Below are 24,416 nucleotides of genomic sequence, written 5' to 3' on the forward strand. Positions count from 1 at the left end.
ACCTTTACGAATTAAACTTCAATAAATGCATCCTTACATGTAAAATAAAACGAAGAACATTCTTCAAATATAAAATACACATTTTTCATAATACAACATCATTTTGTACTAAAAAATCCAGTCCTTTTCCATTTCAGCTCTTATATAATTTACAAGTCGGACCGTTGCTATTATGGCCGTGTTGCTTGAGCCCCACATACAATGCTTCCATATTCAATTTCTTGCAAAAATCGTATTTGCATCTGGGAATTCTTTCAACATAATTACACATGTTTTTTCAAAGTGACAACAATAGAGAAATAAATGTTTTAAAGATTCATCAGTCTCTTTCCAGAATTTACAAATTTCATCAACTGGAGTGTCTTGATTCTTAGTCCAGTGTATGGTTCTGACTTTGGTATGAATCAGATCCAGTCTAAGTAACATATATGTTGTACAAATTATTTTATTGGGACAAAGCGATAAATATGCCAAACGAGGACTTTGTGGATGAATACATTCTGCATATTGACTGAAAGAAGAATATGACTGTACTTGTGTTATACATTCTGCCCAATCATTAATAAACATTTTTTTTCATCTGATTTATATGCAAATGAAGATCACATGCTCGCATATTACTCTTATTCAAAAGCCTGTCCATTCTATCTTTAAATTGTACAACCAATAGGGGATTGTTCTGAGTTAAAATTTTTGAGAATTCTGTATAGATTGAATTTTTCGGAGGATCTAGCATTTTGGAATCATTTGTGAGCAGACACCAGTGATAACGTGCTGCTTAAGACGTTAGCCCTAGTTCATGTCTTAGGATAGCATTTGGAAGGGAGACAGGCCGACCTAAAGCATTTTTCCAAAGAATTCCTTGCAAACGGTTGAAAAAGGGTCCCAAGTCTCCCAGATGTAGTTCCACATTGTATAAGAGAATAGCCTCAGCTTTCTTTTTATAGTATTCATAAAGCGGGATAAGCGAGAAATTGCAGAATTTATGGTAAATCATTTACATTTGTCCTTTAAGGGGTCGTAATTTTTCCAACAGCAGTTCCTTTGCTTTTTTCAAGGAGATGTTATTTGAAATATAACCCAAGTAGAGCAAATCTTGAACCACCTTTATCTGTGTTGCATCAATGTTCCATGTAAATTGTCGTACTTTCTTACGATTTGAAAAGATCATGATGTTTGATTTTTGAGGATTGACCGTGAGATTGTTACTTTTGCAGAAAGTAAGGAAACTCTCTAGCTTAGCTTGTAGGCCTGATTGAGTTATGTCAAAAAGGAGAACATCATCTGCATAGGCTAGCCAAGATAACTTGAGATTTCCCAGTCGCACTGCAATGGATTTTTTTTCATTCCAAATGTTATCAAGATCAGCCATATGCAGATTGAACAATATGGCTGCCAGGTTACAACCTTGCTTTACACCTATCCAACTAGGGATAGCTTTGGTAAGAGTACCTTCCCGGTTAATCCTTACTTTAAAGTTTGTTTTATAATGAAGCATGGAAATCAGTGTTACTAAGTGAGGTGGAAAGCTAGCGTTTTGCATTTTTTGCCATAAAATCCCTCTAATAACACAGTCAAAAGCAGCTTTCAGGTCCAGTGATGCAACAAAAATAGAACTTTTGTCTGGTGATTTACAAGATGCTATCAGGTGGGCTAGAATACTGGCATTCAGAGTTGTCCCCATTGCTTTTCGAAAGCCTACTTGAGCTGAACTTAAACAGTCGGTATTGCGAATTACAATTTCTACTTCTTGTAAAATAAGAATAGCAAATACTTTGGTTGATACATCTGTTAATGCTATAGGCCTAAAGTTGTTAGGATTGTCGATAGGACCTTTTTTTGTGCAGGGGTATAATGATGGATGTAAGCCAAGATGAAGGAATTTTTTTGTTTCGAAATATTGCTTTGATATTTCTAGGAAAATATGTGCCCAAAATTGTGGGTCGTCTTTAATGACGCATGGGGGTAAACCATCAGGACCCGTGTATTTGGATGCTTTTAATTTGTGAATGGCAAATAAGATATCATCAATATCCCAGGGACAAATAACAGGAATGCTGACACATATGGGAGGACCTTCTAAGTGAGTAAATGCCGGTGGAAGCGCATATTTGTAGAGGAAGAAATAAGTCCATGTTGCTCCGGCAATTGCTGAATCAATTTCTATATACGGTTCCTTATTCATGGATCAGAGATGTTTCCATATATCTTTGATGTTGTGTTTGCATAACATCTCAACCATGTTTTGATTTTGTTTAAGTGATGTAAGAAATCGAATGCATGATATATCATTTTTAAATTGCATAAGTATTTGGTTTTTTTTGGAGCAATAGAATTAGTGTCAAGGAGAACAAGGGACTTCCTTATTTTCCTCAATTCCATATTTTTTTTAACGTTTGAGCTCAGAAATCTCAGGAGAGACATGAGAGATTGAAATTTTAATGTGATCATGACATTTTTGTGAAGTAGCTATAGATCTTAAGTGAAAGGCAATCATCTTCAGATTCCATTGCATAATAGATTCCATCTCGTAAGGGATCAAGCTCTTACATATCCATAAATCACGATTGTACATTTAACATTTACGGAAGATGTGTGAGGAATAACAGGGGTGAGTAGAAATCAGCATATGCAGTATGCAAAACCTTTGAAATAGAAATGAAACAACTAGAGGGAGTGAGTTTCAATCAGATAGCAAAATTATTTGGGTTAATGCAAGCATGCACCATAGTAGCGGGCAAGTAAGTTGGTGTTTATATAGACACTGGCTATGCATTCCGGATAGCGCATGACTATGGTAGCTTGTGGAATAAAGCGGTTACTTAGCAGCAGCAAGGCCACCAATCAAAAATGGAGAACATGTAAATGCACTCTTTGGAAAAATAAGGCTCCCAAAAGAGATAGTGTTCATTAAAAGCGCTGCACATCAGACACCTCAAGATGACACCAGCAAAGGGAATGTACTTGCTGAGCTAACAATGAGAGAGACTCACCTTTCTTTTTATCAAAAAAGTGTGTTTTTAGTGCAGAACACCTTTACAAATTAAACTTCAATAAATGCATCCTTACATGTAAAATAAAACGAAGAACATTAATACATCGAGTAAGGCAGATGGTCACTTCAAGGTGATAAGCTTTGGTGGTTGCCTGAAGGTCATCTGCTAGTGCCCCAGACACTACAAGTATATTTCACATGAATCCTTTATGGTGTAACATACGAGCTGAAAGGGGGAACTGTAAAGAGGATTAAAAAAGAATGGTATGCCTCAGATTTTTCACCAATTGCAGAATAATTACTGTGCCGTTGCTTGATATGTCAACATTAAAATACAGCAATGGCAGTGAATGTACAGCAAGGAGCATGCCCTGCTCCTTGGACACCATTTGCACAACTCCTGTGCGACTTTGTAAAAATTCCAAAGTGACATGACAGGAGTATGATGTGCTTGTTATAATAGCTATGTTCTCTAAATGGAGCGAACCTCACCATTCACACAGGTTTGAACCACAGGCAGTCTTGAAAGCTTTCATACACAGTTCTATCCTCAATGACGTCTACCTGGTCATCCAAGCCTGGATGGCCCAGCACCAACTATGTCTGAACGACGATAAGACGGAGCTACTTATTCTAGGTACTTCACAACGCCTGAGCAAACTGGAGCCATCTTATCAGTCATTCATCATAGACGGCAACTCCATACAAGTCTCGAAAGACACCAAAACACTAGGCTTTTACCTGGATTCCACCTTTTCCTTGTCACGTCAAACTAATGCAGTCAGATCCTCCTCCGCCTACACGTGCAAACTCATTTCAGCCTGCAGACCATTCCTCACCACCCACAATAGCGTCACACTAGCGAGAACACTTATCATGGCAAAAATAGATTACTGCAGTGCCCTATATCTAGGCACCAGCCAAGAAAATCTGTCCAAACTCCAAACCACCCAGAACAATGCAATTCGAGCGGCTCTGAACATACCTCGTAACCACCACATCTCAGAAGCCAGAGCTAGCCTTAGGTGGTTACCCGTGAAGCAGAGAATTTCCCTAAAAACGCTTGCCCTCACGCACAAATGCCTATCCAACAAGGCTCCGATCTATCTCTGCAGTCAGCTTACGCGCCACTCCACTGCCCGACCACTAAGAATTGCTCAGACTCACTGCCTGACTATCCCTAGGTTTAAGCTCCAAAAAGCGGGAGGCACTAGCTTCCCTGTCCTAGCCTCTAAACTTTGGAACTCCCTCCCCGCTGCCATCAGAGCTGAAGATTCCTTCAACGCCTTCAAGAAGAAAACCAAATCTTGGCTCTTTGACCAGCAATAGCTGTGTCAGACATCGCTCCTACTTACCCAACCCGCCTTTCCCTGCACGATTTCCGGTCTACTTCCTTTCCCAACTACCGCAGGGATACTTCCTCTGCAGAGCCTTGGGACACTGTACCACTGTACCATGTGTAAGATATGTAACTATTAAGTCTCTTTGCTGTATTGTTTATTACGCTGTATTGTTATATTTTTTTGTAATTTATCTCCCTGTATGCTCTTTTCTTGCAACCCTGTACAAATTGCGCCCTGATGCCCCCGGGCCTGATGGTTTGCGCGTTATAAATAAACAAATACAAATATCCCTAGGATTGATGGACCAGCCAGTACACATTTAACTGAGAATTTGATGTATCTATGTAAAATATTAAATATTCATCAGGAGCTCAATTGTTCTAACCACCCACAATCGGCAGGATTGGTGGGACATCATACTGGTGTCCTTAAAGATATGTGCAGAAACTAGTTTTAAGTGGCCTGATGCCCTACCACTGGAGCTCATGAGCATGAAAGGGATAGCCAATAAAATAGCAGTCCATAAAAAATAATCACTGGTAGCTCAATGTGTTTGCAAGAAACTCCACACAACCTTTGAACAGGGGCATGGATGAGTTGACATTCAATGCACTGCTTAACTATTGTAAACATTTAGTGACATCTGTTTGCCAAGAAGTCTGACCACATCTTGCCATATGTATGGACCAGGAAACTGGTTGTTCATACAGAAATACACAATGAAGAAATGTTTGGAAGAACGCTGGATTGGTCCCTACAAAGTGCTATTTGCTACTGGCACTACTATCAGCTGCAGATATGTCACACTGCCATGCCCCAGTGTACTGAACATTTAAAAGGTTTATGATTTCAACAGTGGTATGCCTATTGATTAGTGGTTTGCTCATCATTTTGCAGAGCTAGATTTCTGGGGAGGAGAAATACTTCCAAACCTTTGTTTCAAGCAAAATAGCCGTAATGATGGGGAAGACAGTTATTCAATAGCAAATGCCATGGTACAGGTAAAATATTGTCCATGGAGGAAGAGGCCCAATGTCATACCCTGGCAGGCATGGACCTGTGGCAACTATTTGTGGGAGTGTGATATAGACTATTCCTAACGCTAAAGAAACACATGTGGGAAAATACTTTCTGTATGCATGGTATTGCCAGAATGGACTCTCGAAGATTGGAAGGGAGAGTTACTTGCTAAGCCAACACCACATTCAAACTGGGCAAATAGCAAAAACACTCTATTCAACATACACTGCTTTTGAACGCTGTGTGCATTATGCATCTGTGCAAGGTGTATTTTCGTCATGCAGGGTTTATAATTGTTACTTTAAAACTTTAATTTTGTTGTGCTCCCATCCTGCAATTGTCTAGTTCTGCTGGTTAATATCCTACTTACTCCCTCGCTCTCTGTTTTGTTTCTGTCCCTTGATGCATTGTACCTTCTCACCTTTGGCCCACACTGTTTCTTTCCATTCCTATTGTTTTTCCTTGTTTCCATTCCTATTGTGTTCCATGTTTACGTGCGCTCTCCTGTTAACTCTCTCCCGTGTGCCTCAGCTGCTCAGCCTGGTTAAGTGTAGTACGCTCTGTGCACCCTCATTATGCCGCTCTCCATGTCTCCTATCTTCTACAACTGTTTCTCTATCTCCTACCCTTCCTACACACTTGGCTCAAACCCAGGCCTTCCTATTGCTGACACCAAAATCAGTTCTTCCACCAGAGAGACTCTCATCAACATCCTCTTCATCGTATCCTCTCCCGACCTATGGACTCTTCATATGGTTGCTCTGCTCTCTCCCTACTCTTCCTCAGACATCAATGGCGACACCCATTGGGAGGTCCTTCTTGCCTCCTGCTCGACCTTCAGGGTCATCATAAATGTTTATCGCAACAATACCGTCTTGGTACAAGGGCCTCAACCCAACCTCCTTCTTTTTGATAGGCTCCTCCCTTGCCTTATCAACTTTCCAACTTCCTCTTCACTGGCACACTTGCCAACTGCACCTATGGCCTCCCTGGCTTCCCTGTGGGCTAGGGACACATTGGCCTCCTTGGCTCCACCTCTTACTATGGCTCCTTTTATGTCTTCTTACAGGCTACCCTCTACCTCCTCTTCCTCTTTACTGATTCCATACTGTCTGTTTGCAATTCAGTCGTGGTGTGTTGCTAATGATCTCTGCCCTAATGCCAGCAATACAGAGATCGTCTTCATTGGGACACCTTCTCCCACATTCCCACTCTAACTCTGGCTGGCCTCCCTTGTTCTTGCTCCCCCAACGACCAGTGAGGCAGAACATCTGGGGGTCACCTTTGATTCTACTCTCCCCTTCTCCTCTCACATCTCTGACCTGTCCAAAAGATCTCACTACCAGCTGCACCTCCTCAGAGGTATTCTACCTTTTCTTGCCATCTCCCAGAGGCTCACTGTCTCCACGGCTCTGGTCCTCTCCAGACTGGACTACTGCAACAGTCTCTTTCTCAATCTTCCTAGTTCTTCTCTCTGACCTCTTCAACTTATCCAGAACGGAACCGCAAGACTTATCCTTGGCCTAAACTCCAGGGACTACATCTCTCCGGTGCTGAAATCACTCTACTGGCTCTGTGTGGCTGCAAGGATCAAGTTCAAGTCCCTCTGCATAGTTCACAAGGCTTTGGGGGGACCAGGGCCCTTACTATCTACAAAACTATCTTCCCAAATACTCTCCTTCTAAAGCCCCCTGCTCGGCCTCCTCCAACTCTCTGCAGGTGAGCCGTTCCAAACAGAGGTTTGGGGTGGACACTTGTCTTCTGCAGAGGCCTCCCTCTGGAACATCCCCCCTGTCTTTCTCCATCTTGAACCTGACCTCTTTAAGTTCCAGAAACTACACAAGGCCTTCCTTTTCTCTTCCTCTTTCTCTATCCCGTTCCCCTGCTAACCTTCTCTCTTCTTTCCCTCCTTCTTTCTCTTCCCCAATCTTCTCAGCTCGCTGACTGGTCGGCTGGTGCACCTCCAGAGCTAACAGGTGCCAGGCTCACCCGCCAGTCCTGCACTTGCCTCTGGGCCTATGCACTTTTCTTAGCACTACTGCATCATGCTCAATGAGAGGGGCAGCCACTCTGCACTCAACTCTGGCCACTGTGAACTGGGCAGACTTCTCACCCTCCACCGCCCTCACACTTCCTGTCTCTGTGCACTTGCATGACCTTCAATTTACTGGTCCTAACAAGACTGTCTGTCCAGTCGTCCTGCTGTCTCCCCTCCCTAGCCAGGTCTAGCACTGTAGTTTATTGTACTGTACATTCCTTCCCCCACCTTCTCTCCTCACTCATTGTCACACACTTACACTAGTAGATATGCCTCTGGCATAGTATACTAGTTATTGTTGTTTGATCATTCTGAATCTCCAAGACCTAAGAATGACGACTGTAATCGCTTGTTCCCTTCCCACCTTGAAGCACTTTCAATCACTTTAATTGTCTATAAGCGCTATACAAATAAATAATTACAATTACATCTGTTCAAAAGATAGAGTGGAAACGTATGCAGGTTGTATACGTTCAAAGGCGATACATTTCAAAGATCAGAGACTAAACCAACCTAACTGGTACCAAAGGTAAAACAAGAGATGCCGAAAGTAACCCAAAAACAAATCTATGGAATACAGTGTCAAATATTTGTATTTTTAGGATGTACGCTAACAAGTGCACAGCAGAATTGTACAATGAATGACTGATGCCTCAAGAGCAAACTGCAAAAAACTGGTATGGCTTAATGAATGCTTCAAAGGTGAGTTGTATTTTGATTGGACTCTTCCAGATAGAATAACTACAGAAGTTGCACCAGTAAATTATTTACCCTCCAAAAAAAGTCAAGCTTCAGGAAACCACTACCGTACCTTTATAGTGGAAGCGCATAAACGCAAACAAAGTAACATCACAAGAAAAATTGGATTCATGAAAAGTAAATAGACTCCCAATGCAGGACACCTTTCTGAATATCTTCGATCTGCACTGTTGTGCAGAAAATGCTGTTCTGTGTTTCTAATCCAAAAAACGATATGAAAGCAGTAGCAATACATCCACAGATGTCGTGGTACTAAAATGGGCACAATGGAACAGACCCAGAACTAAGGATCATTGTAAATTCAACATTAATAATCCTTTCAAGTGACAACTAATTTTCTCAATTGCTCCGCAGGAGCATAAATCAGACTAGTTCAGCAGAGAGATATATTATCTAGCAGAAAGCAATGACCATTTCTGGGATGGCCTCAATTTGGTATCCTGAGCATGGTCTATTTATTGTGAAAACAGAAACGGGCAAAAGTTGGGCGCACTTGGGAAAGTGGTAGGTTTAGTCACTGGCTCTAATCTTGCTCTAAAATGAGGGCATTGAAGAGTTGAAGGTAATAGAAGATCTAACCAGCATTATGTAAAAGGTAATACAAAGCCTCATTTCCAATATCACAGATGTGGGCAGGAAGATCAAGTAGGATATCACCTGTGAAGAAGTGAAAGATGACCTGAACAATCAGTTATCCATCAGTCATGGCCCCAAAAACACAGAGGGAAGATGCAGAAGTGCTGGCAAAACTGTGGTCTTGGAGAGAAACATGGAAGTTTACTACTTGGCAATTCAATGTTGAAGAAGGAGGGTGCGTGTTTGGTGCTACAGCACCATTTAGGGTATTTGTTACTCAAGCTACACGCTAATCATTAGAATCTGGACTGGCTGTGTGCAGGGTTGGATAATTCTCTAGGATGTCTGAGAAGTACAGATTCCAGGGAGTGGAACCTATTATGTACCGAGCATGCCTCGCCTGAATGATGACATATGGATTGATGTGAAAGGAGGGAGCCTATAGCTGAAGCTCAAGTTGGCAAGATTTCCACTATGCTGACACTATTAAGTTTGAAAAAAGTTAGGCCATACCAAAAGATATGATGTGTACATGTGCGTTTTTACAATTGAGTTAATGAACTGATCTTGATTATGGTTGACATCAGGATGATTGAGTCGTCCTATTCTGTGGTCCATTGACTTAAATGGTCCACTTTCAGTTTAACTGTTATTGGTATGTTAGAGTTGTTGATATTGTTTCGAATGTTCGGTTTAGTTGTGTGACCTTTTGTAACATTCAGGGAATATGCACTTGCATTTTATCACATTGTGACTGTTTCTGTTTACTCTGTCATATGCACTGTAAAAACAATTGTTTGTAAATACACCCTTGAATGATGTATTTCAATTTTATCAAAAGGTTTTTTTCTCAGTATCAACTGTCATGGGTTCAATTGTTTCCTTGCTTAAAGTTGGTAGGATATTTCTGTGTTGTGGAGTGTTATACGGAATGATCTGGGCATGGACTGGACCTTATGGCTGGGTGAACCTCTCCAAATTCTATTTATGGAGAAGGTAAAGACTGGCCACATCATGGCTGGTGCTGAAAGGGAATGCCGGTAATGAGAAATGTTTCATGCAGAATAGTACTCATATGTTCTTTGTGAATGACAGCTGTTTGTACCCCACAATTGTCCTAAAATGTGATGTAAAATTCTCACGCATCACACTATCTAACAGCACATAGGTTTGCATGTGGTAGCAACATATGATATCTGATTAAAATATGATATAAATCATTACCGGACCAATATAATACCACATTGATTTGTGAATTTGAACCCATTGTTGCCTGAATTCCATGAATTATCTAACATGCATTAACATTTATATGTTATGGAAGCAATATATGATTGAAAAAAAAACATGCCTTTGAACTTTCCCAGTGAACAACCATGTTCTCTACTAGCTTGGACGTTATCTGTCATGTTACTGAATGGGTTAAGTAAGTCCCTTGGCCCTTATAATTGGATCACAATATGCATTTCCATAATATTTTCAGTTATTATATTTTCATAATGTGTTTGTGTTGCCTTAGGAACTATCAGGAAAACAAAATTGATATATAGAATTAATGGATTTTGCCCTTATTGTTAAGTTCATAGAATTTAAATACATTAATTCACTGAACAATCTTAAAAAGGACTCTACTGAAAAAAAAGAAGACATTCTGCAGTTAATGTACATTGATTGTAAATAATGTTTCAGAATGTCTGTGTTTCCATTCAGTCATGCAAATAAATATAACACCAAGCTCTGCAGTAATAAATCTAAAGTAGTTAGTAGAAGGAATTCAAATGAGAACCGGGTGTAGTTAATGAGGGATGGAAAGAATACATTGAAAATTGTTTAAGGAAAAAGAAGGAGACTAACTTAACCCAACTGTAATTCTGAGAAAGGCATGTTTATTCATACAGAAGGCAACCTGGGTTTTGCTAAACTTTCAATTAAGAACAGGATAAGCCAAATACCATTTTTCTATCAAAGACCTGGTATTGAACTTGCATGTGTGAAACACAAAGAAAAATCCAGCAAAGAACTTGTGCCTGTTTCTACATTGTATGTGAGAAATGTTACCAAGTACAGATTAAAACCCAGTTTGTACCTTTGAAATATATTTTAAAGACATGTAGCACAACAAGCAAATGAATTGACCTTTAATTTCATAAAACAACATCCCATGTGTTTTAAATTTAGAGCAAATTTATTTTTTACATGAAGCAAATCAGTTTTCATCTGAATCCTAAACTTCTTGCTACTAAGCTAAACATATGTTAGAGAATAGTTTTTTTTTTTTTACATTGGTAACATGTATTTTATTCAGAGCATGTGAAATAATGTTGAATGTAAAAAGCAAGATATATGAAGGTCTAGTCATTTAAAAAGAGAAATGTTGAGATGAAAGGGAGTTTAGCTAACCCACTTTTCCCATACTATTTTGCACGAACAGACACATCTCACCAATGGCAGTGTGTTGAAGTGAGGGGGCCCTGAATGAGATACCCCTCCCAAATTATCCAAGGGAATCGGGGCATAGTTGTCTTTTCAGAACATCAACATTTTGAGTTTATACATTGTGCAGATAAATCCATATCTGTGCATTCTAAACCGAGAGCAATCTCTCATAAACTAAAGCCTGTAGATGTTGATGCAATCTACCATCAATTGGCTAGATTGCCTTTGACCTATGTGCATAGAAATAGTTATATGGCGATATATATTTGTTGTATTCTGAAAATATTTTGTGTGTTCTGTATATTAGTGAGATTACAGGCAGATACATTCTTCTTTTCACAAATAACCTGCTGATGTTTATATTATACTGTGGCACCCTTCCCCCATCATGAGGTAAGGGGTCCAGCTATGGTTTGTTTTCTTCAAACAAATAAACATAAAGTGTTACTTCCAAGCACAACCTGCATCTTGCCCCAATATTGTGGGGGTAGATTTGTGCGTTAGAGGGCCTTAGTAGAATAAAAGGATTGACACATGGGATTAAAATAAGATAGTAAAACGAATGTTGTGCATCAAAAAGCCATGCAATGGGAGGTGGTGTGGAGCAAAAGATGATTTGAAAGTGCCTTAGTGTCAATAAGACTGCGGGACGGTTGTTAGCTCCCATCCTAGGTGCAGAGACACCTAACGAACTGCCCCTCATTATGTCATGAAGGCTGTTTTTTTTCTGCCTGACAACCAGAATGTGTACCACATGAATGCAGAGTTTGCAGTTAAGTTTCGCTATGTATAATGGAAGCTGGTCCAGGAGAGGTGGCCAATCGTACCAAGCTCAGATGGTGTTAGAAAGCCATTCCCCCACAAGATCGAAAATAAATATTAATAGGAAACGTATTGCTAATGTAACATTCTAAACATACCATACCGATTCCTTTTTATGAAGCAAAGTGTGTTAAACTGTATAAAACCTTGATCTTTCTGTGCCTTGGGGGCCTCTATTTTGGGTTCTATGTCAAAAGATATTTTTTAAAAGGCCTGAAGAGAAAAAGACTGAATAACTTTGACCAGTTTTATTTTGATCAGGAAAACCGGCATCGTAAAGGTACTTTGAGCTTTAAAATGCGGTTTCTCTTTTTTTTTTAATTTTATTTTTTTACAGATTCAGGGGCTTTCAACCCCCAGGCCTTCCATTGATCCTAAAACACCCGACACCACTACCACCCCCCAAGCCGCCAAACCAAACACATATACACACACAACACAGACGCACCAACAAACCCCAATCTCTCAGCCCCATCCATCACCCCAAAGAAAAAAAATACATACATACACACAAACACTCACGCACCCACACACTTAACCATTCTCCTGGTCCTGCGCTTCCATGTCCCAACCTGCCTGTTAACCTCTGCATGCAGTCGTGTGCAGCAGGGGCGTGACAGTTGGATTTAGAAAGGCCGCTCTGTGTGGTCACATAGCGGTCTTTATGAATTGGTCTTTAAGTGAAAAGATCTTTTTAAAGAGATCTTTTCAATTAGGACCCTATTTTGATACACGTAGACTATGTCAGTTCCTAACCTGTTTCTGTATGGCTGTATGCATACTAAAATCTAAAGGTGCATTGGTTGTTGAATTTCAAACTCAGACTAGTTAGCTGCGTTTTAAACAGCGTGTTCTAAATTAATGTTAATTTGTCTTTATATTACGCTGTTTTGCAGTGACAGTGTAATTGATTTTTATCACTTTGGGTGCTGTCGATCATTTTATTGTTTGAAAAACAAATATATATTTTGTTTAGATGTTGATGTATACAATAAAGCATTATTTATTTTTTGAATTATGTATGTTGAGTTGATTTGTTGATACTAATCCCTACAGAACCATTCGAAAAGTTCTTTTGTGTTATTGATACAACGTTACCATTTTTTGTGTATTCTCTGAGTATCTCTTTGTGTTTGTATAGACTGGTTGCATGTTAATACACCTTTCCTCTGTCTTTGCTGCCTTTCTCCCTGTTGGGATAATGGAGTGAGCCTCTCCTCCTGTCAATCTGTGTTCATGTTTCCAAGACCCACAATATGAACACGCTGACTGACAGGAGAGGCATTCTCTCTTGTCAGGAAGTGTGTCTGCATCCACAGAGGAGGAGAGGGCCAGCTACTCCTCCCCCTAGCTAAGCGGGAACATGTGGATGTATGAAGGCAAGGTAAGTGCATTACTTCTTAATTTAATGTGTATGTAGGTATGCATGTATAGATTATATGCATGTGTTTTAGTGTATGTTGTGTGTGAATTTTGTGTGAATGTGTGGGTGACAGTGTTTCTTTGCGTTGAGTGCGTGTGTGTCAGCCCAACTCCCAAATGTAGGTGCCCCACTCAGAGGGGCCCCTACATTTTGGGTGGGGGCTGCTTTGGGCATGACATTCTTTTTTGCTTTACCCTTGATGCACAAAGTGAATCAAGGGTAAAGCAAGAATGGTAAATTAAGTGGTATCATGTGGATGGGCTGGCCTACAATGGATGTAGGCCAGTCTATCCATGTAATTACACTTATCTTTGAATTTTCCATGATGCACAGCTGCTGTTCATCAGGGGTAATGCAAACATGATTTGGCTAGACTGGCCTACTGAATGTAGGCCACTCGCTCCATGTAAAAACACTTGTCTTTGCTTTACACTTGATGTACAGTCACTGTGCATCAAAGGTAAAGTAAATATGGCAAGTGTTATTGCCCGTAGATGCCAAAATGTCACAGTGGGCTCAAGGGTCACTTATGCGTTGATCACACTCCCACCATGCCCACTCAAAAACATTTGCATAATTTGTATTTCTCTGCCCACCTCACTAAAATGACATACACCCTAATTCATGGAATTATTTGCGTGAAAAATGCAGATTTGCGTGCCTTTCTGCCCAAAAATCCCTGTTTGAAGTATGGGGATTTTCGGGCAAAAAAGCGCGCAAATCTGCATTTTTCACGCAAATAATTCCATGAATCGGGCAGTAAATGTACTGTGAACCCACGCCATTGAGGACACTTCAACTAGAATTAGAAACAAGCACACTTCCCTTTTATTTACTGTTTAGAATAGTGTTTAATAATAGAGATATGTGTATTTGCCCCAATATATATGACAATTAGATGTGATGTGTGATTAGTTTGAAAGACACTCAGCTAAAGTATATACTTCATTGAACTTTTGAGTTATCCTTTAATAGGTAATTAAAAGTGACAGGATTGCACTGGAGTGCCTTGAGATCTTGGGCAAAACTGTTCTGGGAATGTGTATTTACTAGCAGTGCCTTTCTTGATAAATTGAAACATCAGTAATTAATGTATTCAGTGATGGGCAAACACAATTATCTGGACTTACAATTAACCCAATTGTAGCAATTGTATAAGTGCATGATTTTCTTTCAGAATGTAGCAATTCTTTCAACTCAGACCCACCAATAACTTGAGTGTCGGACTCCAAAGCCCTTAAATTGTTTTTTTGGGAGATGTGACAGCAAGACTATACACATCTGGGCTACAAAATCTGCCACTTTTAGGAGATCACAGGGGGTCAACACTCTGTCACTGGTAGAAGCAGACCACAGTCAAGCCATTGCATTGAGATTAAAGATTCTCTATGCATGAAAAACGGTAATCACTTTACTAAGCTGTGACAGTTTTTCTCATGCTGCCCTGCTTGCTGGTTTTTGATACATTTGTGGTCTTAATGGTTTGTTGTTTTTTTGTGGGTGAAAGCTGTGAGTCGCGGGTCAGTTGACAAATCTTATTACCTGGCTAGTTTGGTTTAGTTTAATTTGTTTATTTATAAAGCACGATCAAACCCTCAGGTAGCTGGGCGCATTAGATTTAGGAACAACATTGTTTCATAAAACTTGCACTAGATGGAAGGATAAGGTACATACATTAAGTAGCACATAGGCGAATATTGATATTTGATATTTATTTTATTTATTTAAAATAAATACAATGGGTACCATAAGGACCGGGTTACAGAGTGGTCGAATTCAGGTATAGGCTAAGTTACAAAGTGCAGAATAGAAGTTGCATGATGCATTGCAGGTAAGCATGCGGGTATCATTTCATTGATTAGTGACCCAGGATTTCACCATGGCTCTGAAGGGCCAGAAGGAATCTCCAGATCTTATTGTCAAGGGGAGTGTGTTCCAGCATGTCTCTGCTAGCACAAGGAAGCTAGATCCTCCTGCTGTTTTCAGATTGAATTTAGGAATGTTCAGTTGGAACCAATGTTCCCTCTAATTATTGGTCTCTATGTGCGGAACCGTCTGTCTGTTGTGCGCACATTATTTTTCATGTTTGCAACTGACGAAAGGTAAACCATTTATTGGTTTCAATGATTTAGGGTTGTGGGGATCGGGGCTCTCGGTCTACTGCGCACCTCTTATTGGTAATTTCAATTCAGCCTGCAGCCCTGATCATGGTTCGTCTGGGGACCAACTCCAAAGTTCCCAATTGATTGGATGCTGTTGCGGTGACAAACCTTTGATTGTGTATTGGCGCTGGTTGGATTCGTTTGTCCAAGGTTCTGGCAGTTAAACCTGTTTCTTAATTTAGTCAAAGTCCAGTCTTAGATTTGTTGGTGCATGTGGTTTTTTTATTATTCATATTGGTATACCAAAACCAAAAATCATCAGTGTGGAAATTACTGCCAGCTGTTCAACATCGGTGAGTGCAAACAGCCGACGCGTGTTTCGACCTGAGTCTTTTTCAAGGTTGTGATTAGTGAGGTGATGGAGTGGGTAAGTAAAGTGCAAGACACAGTGACATTGATTCAGACACATTTCGAGCGACATAATCAATCATGAGTAGTGGTTTGACAGTCACAATGACATATTGTTTGAGAGGTTTTGTATCAATATCATATAATCATTGTCATGATGACGACCAGTAATGCATAGGTTGTAATTGCAGTTGGTGACAGTGAGTGGTGGTGGTGGTTTAAGACAATTACAGCAAGATATTCACGTTTGGATTGATTAATTGTGACATAATATACAGAGTTCGACATTAGTATGAATGAGGAGACAGAGTACCAAGGATGAGAGAGAAGGGGAGAAAGGAACATTTGGTTAGGCAGGGGCCAAGCATGGTTAGTAGTCACAGGGATGCATGTGCTGGGGTGGTAAAGCTTACCAGATATGAATGAAGTAGTGGACTCTAGATAGAATTAGTTGCTGGTCCACCCAACTCCGGGTGCCAAGTTGGGCTGGATAGCCTGTCTGCGAGGAGAAAAGGAACTTGAATTAAGTGGTGTTGCTGGCAAAATACTGGCTGAGTTGTTAGATATAGAGACATGGTGTGCGTAGGTGATGAGCTTCGTTTTGGAAGTGGGGATGGCTTAAGTGGGGTTGCCCAGGGTTAATGTCAGTGTGGATCAAGTGGTGAGGGTCGGTGGAAGCGGTCTGGTGGGTGATTCCACGTGCATGATGGGGTGCTGGCAGGTGCCAGGCTGAGTAAAGGCCCGAGTGGGCATGTGGCCTGAGCCGCGTTATGGCGGCTGCAAGGAAAAAGGTGTTAAGAGGGCTGTATGGTCTTAATGGATGCGAAAGCCTGAACAATAGGGGTTGTTTTGAATCAGATTATTTTAAACTAAGAGATTGGTTCTGCACAGTTCTAGCTGAGTACTCACACTATAAATTTGAAATAGGGCGTCAAGGTCTGGTCAGGTTGGCTGGTTCTCTCGCCATGTTCGGTCTTTAGTATCGGTTCTGCTCACAGCGATCTGGTCTGGGTCTGGTCTGCGGATCTAGATCTCTGGTTCTGGTCTCGTCACTGCACAGTGGTCTGGTCTGGGTCTCTTGAATTGGATCTGATGGTTCTGGATACGGAGGATTCTTAGCAAGCAGCAAACCGCGCAGCCCGCGGTTGAATAGTTTGCAAAGGATTTTGAGGCCTGCTGAAGAGAACTCGGCTTGTGGGTTAGGCCTTTGCTTTAAATTCCGGAGTCTGAGTTCTAAGTTCTGTTCTCTGTCTGGATTTGAAGTCTAAGGGCCTCATTACACGGATGGCGGAGAACCATGGCGCTATTAGCGCCATGGTTCATGCCAGTAAAATACCGGCACCGCCTTGGCGGAAAGGGGAATTACCGCCCCATTCCAAGGTTGGCGGGGCGGTAATTCCCCCTTCCACCATTGCCCTTCCCCATTCCCATTTTTTGCCCCATAGGGCTCAATGGGAATGGGGAAGGCGCTAATTACGGTACCGCAAATTGCGGTACCGTAATTAGCTCCCTGGGCCCCTTTGCGGGTTGGTTTTTAACGGCTGCAAAAAGCAGGTGTTAAATCCCCCAACCCGCAAAGGGACCTCGTAGTAAGGCGGTAAGGATTTACCGGTACCGGTATTTTACCGGTACCGGTAAATCCTTACCGCCATCCGTGTAATGAGGCCCTAAGTGCTGGATCGGGTGTCTTCTGGCAAAGTGCTCCACAAGAAATCAGCTTGAAGTGGGAAGTGAATCTCCCTGTCTGGCTTTCAGTTGCTCTTTTTATGTCTTTTGAAAGTGGGTGGGTCGGCTCATTCTGCATGCCCAACCCTCTCATGATTTGATAGGTCAAGGATTCTCTGTGATCTGATTTGAGAAGGGATAGTGTGTCAGAGTGAGTCAGCATTTTACAATCTATTGAAGAAATGCCCCATTGCTTTTACTTAGAACATGAATTTTTCATAACTAACAGGTTTCCCAGGTACACACGTCGTTGAAATTACATACACATACCACAGATGAATTAAGGTACATTCTTGCCCAACTCTGACTATGGTTTACCAATATTGGATTTTTACCAAAAATTACACAGATGTGCACCGCCTCTCAACACATATTCCAGTAAATTTTCATTTTTCTAGCATAAACCCTGTGTCTGCAATCTCCATAATTCATGGGGTTTTGCCTCAGAACATGGTACAGAGTTGAGTCTGGTCTCAAATTGTGGGTACATTTCTCAGATTAAGGATCTCCAAATTGTACATTTCTGTAAGGTTAATACAATATTTCATAAGCATTTAACTTAAACATATATTTGCTGCAATATGAATCCACAATCCAGTCTGGCCCACCCCCAGAAGCTTGGTGAGTCAGCGATCACAGGCCTCTCCTTTCTCCAGAAGACTGCTTACAGTCCACACCCAAAATCAGCATACCCCATGCAATTGAAAGGGTTTATTGTGTTGTGTCCTGCAGGATGCAGGGGAAACTCTTCCCTCTAATCAACAGGGCCATGTGATATCCTGGGCTGTTGTTTGTGTCTCTGAGGTGTTAATGGTTCTCAGGAAAAGCAAGTCTTTTGAACTTTTAATTGCATAAGACCCCCTTCTGTTCACTGCACAGTTCTGCAAGACAGCTCTCCGGTCAGGATTTATAGAGCGCCAGAGCCGGTCAGTGTCCAATGCCGGTACTGCACCTATTTTTGACAGCTGTCTTGAATTAATACATTTCAAAAAGAAAGGATTTTACTTGATAGTATATGATCCTTGCTTGACATGGCATTGATGTGGATCTGCAGTCGAGTAAAGTAAAACACTCAACCAGAGTTGGATTTTTGTTTGGTGGTTTCGGGCCCACGATCTTAGCATTTTTTGACATTAATAAAAACGGATTATGAACAGAACTATCTTTCTTTGCACTGGTGGGTGGCAGGTCAGGGGACCGTTTTGGTGTGCGCAAAACTGCATGGTTCTCCTGGATTCTGGCGCAAATTCGGGCTTTTCCGCCATCTTGGACTTTCTGAGCCCACAGCACCAAATGTTGTAGCCTAATAATTCAAACGTGGGTCAAGACACCCAACAAGCCCCCACACCCGACTGCACTTTGATTTCGAGTCGAGGGGGAGTCGGGTGCAAAGGATGTTTTGATCCACGCGCTGGGATGTCCGCATCATCTTCTTCCGATTCCCCAGATGACAAAGTTCAGCATCTTTTCCTCCATCAGGGTGGATCGATCGGTTCTCCTCGCCGATCCTGATGGGAGTTTTGGTCGGTACCCCGGGCCCCTCCGATGTCTTGGATTCTGAACATTTTTGGACATTTCATCAACACTCTAAGGTCCTCTTTCCCAATGTAATTGGTATCCGTCAGGGGAAAGTTCTCAGGGTCCTCAATGTGTTGGTAAAACTTACCAATTATTGGATCCCCTTCTGAGCTGTGATCAAATCAGCATCTGGGGTCTCCTTACTCCATTGTGCAGTTGAAAGATCATTGTGAGCATTTGTCTGGGACCTAGTGATAGCAGTGACCTGGATTTCCCCCAACAGGGAGTCCATCTCTATTAGATTCCCTTGGATGGCCCGGTTTTAGCCAGCTGATCAGCTAAGTAATTTCCAGTTTTGTCTGGTCCCTCTACTTTGGAATGACCCTTGATCTTTTTCCAGTAGATGGTCATCCCATTCGAGGTGACCAGATCATCAATATTTTGGATTAACTTCCCATGTTTCAAGGGTTTGTTATTAGCACATAACATGCCTCTGGTTTTCCAATTAACCAGGTGCTCCACGAACCGTTCCGTACATAATCTGAATCTATGATTATGACCAGTTTGTGGTGTTGATATTGGATAGCAGTGAGGATGGCTTGATACATAGCCATCAATTCTGCCACCTGACTACTTCGGGGACCAATTCTGTATCCAGCGGAGGGTTCTGGGGACTCATTCACCCATGCATTCCCTACGCCGGCCACAAGTTATTTTTCCCCGCTGTTGTCAACATGGTAAGAGCATCCATCCATATAGACAGTGGGCATTCCCTCACACTTGTCTTCTTCAAAGTCTTTGTGTGGGGAGTTAAGGTATGTCTCCATGTTGTCCTTGATTTTTAGACTTTCGTCCTCGAGACAGTTTTCTCTGGCACAATCATGCAAGTCAGCCAGACCTTGTGCGAGGGAACTCTTCTTGTTTTGGCCATATCTGACCTCCACAGGAAAGCCTTGCATTGACAGAATCCAGGAAGTAATTCGGGAATTACTCACATTTCCGGCCCGGATTCTGTCACTTTGGAGATATTGCAGAGGCTGGTGTGGAGTCTCCACTATGATGTGTTCCCCTGGATAAACGGGCAGTAATTCTTCAATGCCCACACCGTTGCCAGGAGTGCCTTCTCACAATCGTTGAATTTTTCCTCCACAGAGGATAAAGTTTTGCTCGCATAGGATATTACTTTATTGACCTTGTCATGCTTTTGGTATAATACTGCCGTCAAGCACGTATTAGAGAACCCCGTCTCCAGGAAAAAATGGGCAGGGCGCTTGTGAGAGGCTTCTTTTGAGCTGTCTTACTGCCTCGGATTGTTCTGGACCCCATTCCCACTTTACCCCTCTTCAAGAGATGAATCAGGGGTCTGGTGATCTCTGCGTAGCCCTCAATGAACTTTCTGCTGTAATTAGTCAGTCCAAGGAGGCTCCTTAGTTCCCGCAGAGTTATGGGGTCTTTCAGTTTCTGAAGTGCTTCCACTTTCTTTTCTTGGGGACAGAGACCCTGAGGAGTAATCTCATGCCCCAAGAAATTAACACGGGTTCTACACCACTGTGCTTTCTGAAAGAAAGTTTTGCTCCGGCGGCCCTCAACTGTGTCAGAACATAACGGATCTCCGCTATATGTTCCTCCACAGATGAACTTTTGATGAGGACATCATCTATATAAGCCAAGTTACCCCTTGCACCCAGGCCGGGCATGGCCTTGTGTAGGAAAATGTTGAACTCATTGCCGGAGTTGAGGTATCCGAAGGGAGTCCGGGTCCATGAGTACTGCTGGCCCCCAAAGGTAAAAGCCAGTTTGTTTTGGTCCTCCCTACTGACAGGCACGGTCCAGTATCCATTGGTCAGGTCTATTGCAGTGAATACCTGTGACCCCTGAATCTGGGCCAGCCCTTGGTCAATGTAGGGTAGAGGCCATCGGGAAGTATGGACCCGTTTGTTGAGCTCCCTAAGGTCGGCGCAGAGTCTCCACTGGCCGTTTGGCTTCAATATTCCCAGCACCGGATTATTGAAGGTGCTGTGGACTGGACGGATTATTCCCCGGGACTCAAGGTTCTTAATTATTTCAGTAAGGGACTCCATGGATGCGAGAAGCAAGCAATATTGCTTCACAAACACTGGAGTCCTGCCAGGGTCCGTGGGAATTTTTGTTGTGTGGATGTCGGTTCGACCACAGTCATATGAGTCTACCACAAAGAGGTCTTGGAAATCCAAGAAAACTTGTTTCAACTTTTGCTTCAGTTCCAGAGTCACACAAGCATCAGCTAGGTTGACTCTCTCTTCCACCATCTGCCTGAAGCCTGGAAAGACTTCTGGTTTTGCTATCTCAGCGGCCTCCTCCAGCTGGGTGGAGAAGTCCCTGGTCAGAGTGCTGATTTGGACTGGAGGCTTCAGGTGTGAAAGGCAGTCCTCATGGACCTGGAAAATCACCTCATACCTCCTGAAGTCACAAGTCATATCTTCCTTACCATAAGGGCAGGAAGTGTACACCAGGAAGTTCCCCCCATGCCGGGTAAAGATCCTGTATGGTTTTGTATTGTAATCACTGTCACTGTCAAAACAGTCCTTGGGGATTGGTCCTAACAGTTCATTTCCTAGATCAATGGAAAAATGTCGGTCATCAACCGCCATTCCAATAAGGTTGTATACGAATTGATCGTTTTACAACTGCTCGAATGACAATTGACCTTTTCACAACTGACCGAATTGTGAAGGTCAATTGTACCATATATGTGGGGCCAAACCCCCCAAAACCCATATATATATATATATATATATATATATATATATATATATATATATATATATATATATATATATTCAGTGAAAAAACTTTGTTAAAGGGACGTTATGGTTCCAAGTAAAACCGAAAAACCCTTGAAATTCGCCAGTTATGGTAAGCTAAGCAACCATAACTCGCGCCACCACCGTGCACTGCGAAGACTAACACCCAGGACATCAAAGATGACATCACAAATGTCATTGATGACATCACTGATGACATCACATGTCTGGCTCACTATTTTTTCTTTTGCTGACATATCTAGGCCACATGGTTTTCTTCAGTAACAGTCAGAAACTAAGAATTTTATTTTATTTGTCGACATATCCTTCTAGTAGGTTCTTACAGTAATTCCCTTAGAGTACAGTCACATCATATGAAACATACATATGGGAAAACACAAGCTTGAAAGACAGCAATCCTTTTTGTGCATAAAGATAATCACTAGACTTATGAGCACTTTCTGATAGTTCTGTTGTTTTTTTTATGGCTGTACTTTCCCTGCATATGGTCATATTTGTATACATTGTACTCACACTACTTTCCTTAGGGTCCAATCACATCAAGTGATACATATACATAGGGTAAATAGCAGCTTTCAAACAGAGCAATCATGTATTTGCATGAAACTAATCAGTTAAGTTATGAATTGTTTCTGCTACTACTTGTGCTTTTTTGCTAACGTCACTTTCCCTGTATATACCCATATTGGTATGTGTTCTTGTGTCTTTGTGTTTTGTCTATAGTAATGCAATTATGTAATACATGGGTTTTATTAGCTACTTATTACATATTTCACAGTACACAAAAATCTATTAAGAAAACAATTATCATTTCATTATTCAACATATTAACATTACGAATATCATACCTTCATCTTGTACTCTGCACACAATGTTATGTTTCTGTATGAGTAGCTTAGTATACTAGATAGAACCCCATAATAGGATGCTATTTATATCAATGCATCGTTCAATGCACTTATTAGGGTATATTTCTTGCAATGATTCTTGACACTTTTTTCGCAACATAATAAGAATCCCTTCTACACATATTCCATGAGAAGTACATACACATGTGATGTCATCAGTGATGTCATCAATGACATTTGTGATGTCATCTTTGATGTCCTGGGTGTTAGTCTTAGCAGTGCACGGTGGTGGCACGAGTTATGGTTGCTTAGTTTACCATAACTGGTGAATTTCAAGGGTTTTGCGGTTTTACTTTGAACCATAACGTCCCTTTAACAAAGTTTTTTCACTGAATTTCATAGGTTTTTAGTAGCGCAACTTAACCATAACGTCCCTTTAACAAAGTTTTTTTCACCGAATTTCATAGGTTTTTAGTAGCGCAACTTAACCATAACGTCCCTTTAACAAAGTTTTTTCACTGAATTTCATAGGTTTTTAGTAGTACAACTTAACCATAATATCCCTGACATGTAACATAGAACATACTAACCCCCTCGTAGTGATTTTCATGTCCGCGGACTACCGCCATGTCCGCGGACACATCGAAACTCTGAGCGTGGTGAATGTAAATTTAAAGAGTGTGCCCCATTTCCCCTTTGAAGTTGGCTCTGAAAAGAGACGTTTTTTTTTTTTTTTACAGATTCTTGACAGACACCTGTTATTTTATATTTTTATTCTTGTTTTTTTTTCTTACTTTACTCCTAAAATCGTCACATAACCTTCTCCAAAGCAACCCTTACATTCCAAAATAGAAAGGCATTTCCGGTAAAAGATAAAGAAATGCCATCTTCTTTAAAATTAACAGCATTACTGGCATCAATATTCTCATTGTTACAGAAGAACATACCAGCTCTAAGTATGAAGGCACACATGCCTCGGTTGATGACACACCTAGCAATGTTTTGCTGAGGACAAAAAACTGAACTATTGTCCCATATTGCCCTAGGTAGTAATCCAGAAAAAATTACTTTCGCATTTGGAAGGATCTTCATTACGGCTTGAACCAAGCGTTCCAAATCAGCCAACAAAGTAGGGGCACTGACGTTGCCCAAATTGAAAGCACCATAGTGCAAAACTACCACATGCGGACTGTTCATCGTGGCCATATCCGCACAAACTTGTACAATTCCCTGTACATTGCAATCAGGCACAGTGCCCCACACCACCTCCACTCCTTTCACATCAAAGTTCTTTGCAACATGCCTGCATTCAGTGTACTGCTGTAAACCATGCACAAACATATCTCCGAGCACCAACACCCTGACTTTCTCCACTTCTGCCATCTTCACCACACACAGGCCCTCATTACGACCCTGGCGGAGAACCATGGTGCAATTTGCACCATGGTCCATGGCGCTAAGCTGCCAACTCCGCCATGGTGGTTGGCGGACTTACCGCCCCATCCCGACCTTGGCGGGGCGGTAAGTCCCCAATCCCCATTTACCCTTCCCCATTCCCATTTTTGCCCCATAGGGTATAATGGGAGTGGGGAAGGCGTT

This window comes from Ambystoma mexicanum, chromosome 5p (assembly GCF_040938575.1).
Source record: "Ambystoma mexicanum isolate Mex_15411 chromosome 5p, UKY_AmexF1_1, whole genome shotgun sequence".
In the NCBI taxonomy this organism is placed as follows: Eukaryota; Metazoa; Chordata; class Amphibia; order Caudata; family Ambystomatidae; genus Ambystoma; species Ambystoma mexicanum.